The sequence below is a fragment of the Macadamia integrifolia genome, chromosome 12, assembly GCF_013358625.1.
Source record: "Macadamia integrifolia cultivar HAES 741 chromosome 12, SCU_Mint_v3, whole genome shotgun sequence".
NCBI classification, from domain to species: Eukaryota; Viridiplantae; Streptophyta; class Magnoliopsida; order Proteales; family Proteaceae; genus Macadamia; species Macadamia integrifolia.
Window position 1 is genome coordinate 15910981 of NC_056568.1, and position 1509 is coordinate 15912489.

General features: G+C 37.8%; 1 non-coding gene across 1 annotated transcript; it reads left to right on the forward strand.

The window, feature by feature from the left end:
• Nucleotides 1-1135: 1135 nt before the first annotated feature.
• Nucleotides 1136-1242, forward strand: LOC122058515. Its single transcript, XR_006133811.1, has one exon. It is a non-coding gene; the product is annotated as a small nucleolar RNA R71 (small nucleolar RNA).
• The last annotated feature ends 267 nt before the right edge of the window (nucleotides 1243-1509 follow it).

A 1509-nucleotide genomic window follows, 5' to 3' on the forward strand; every position in this document is an offset into this window, starting at 1 on the left:
TTTTTGTTTACCAAGCAATTAGGAAATAGGATAGGATGAACATAAGAACTGTTAGGGATTTACCCTTTTTCATAAGAATCATTTTTGGTTTTCTCAACCAAATCATCTTTAGTTTCAAAAGAATCTTTAGGTTCATCAGACGAACCTGGAATAAGAGGCATACTTGTGTCCTCAACTGAAGGAGAGTTAACAGGAGTAATAGATGGACAAGATTTAAGAACGCTATGTTAGTACTCTCTTGCACTCCTAAGAGTATAAATAACATTACATTAGTTAGAGGGCCCTTATTGGGTCTGACCTTATATTATATTCCATGATGCATTAGTTGGTGCTTGTGAACTAACAGACTGATGATGCCTAGGGTTTTACCCAGTTTCTCCCTCTCACGCATAATTGAGATAACTTGGGTGAGTTCTCTTGTAAGATTTTGATGGCTTATCATGAGGAGGACCATATTTTTTTTTCAAATCATTTATTCTACTTGCCTCTCCCTTGTTGGTAAATTTTTGATAAGATGATAAGAGGGGGGCCTTAGGAAAACTAGCCTGAGGTCCTACATTTGACCTAGGAAAAGTATTTTGGAAAAAAAAATTGTTGTGCATAGGCCTTTGGGGTCCAGGTTGACCTTGATTATGAAAATTGGAAGGCCATGCTTGGTTGCCCTGATTCCAAGAGAACTTTGGGTGATTTCTCCATCATGGATTGTAGGTGTTACTATATGAATTATTCTAGTATAAGGCATTAACACTATCATTATAAGTGCCCTCAGAGGTGTCAGGACATTCTTTTATGACATGCCCAGGGGATTGGCACTAAGTACAAATCTTAACCAAATTGACTGATGATGGCTCTCTAGGAACAATAGCCTTAATCCTCTTGATTAGGCTATCCAAATGGGCTTCCTTGGCTACTATCTAATCCCCGAAATATCTTTTTCCTCCTATGGTTATTTCACTCTCTTGGGTTGATTCTCACTCACGGGTTTTTTCAGCTAAGTCAAGTAAGAACTCCCATGCATTTTCTTCATCTGTAAAGGATGTGAATCCCTCAGGGCACATAGACTCTAGACTCTATCATTTGTTTAGTTGGGTAATCAATACTCTCATAAATTGTTTGACATAAATGCCATAAGTGTAGGCCATGGTGAGGGCAGTCTTGGAGTAGATCCTTGAATCTCTCCATAAGTTTGGAAAATGACTCACTAGACTTTTGCCTAAACTGAAGGATATCACTTCTAAGCTTATTGGTCTTGTGAGTTGGGAAAAACTTCTTAAGGAAGACAATTGTGAACTGTTCCCATGAGGTTATAGAATTTGTGGGTAACCCATATAACCACTTTTTAGCTTGGTCTTCTAATGCAAAAATGATAAACCTAAGCTTAACAGCATCATCAGAAAGCTGTTGGATCTTAATTAGAACACATACCTCTTCAAATTCCCTTAGAAATAGGTATACATCCTCAGAGGTCAACCCATTGAAGTGGAACAACATAGTGATGTATTGAGATTT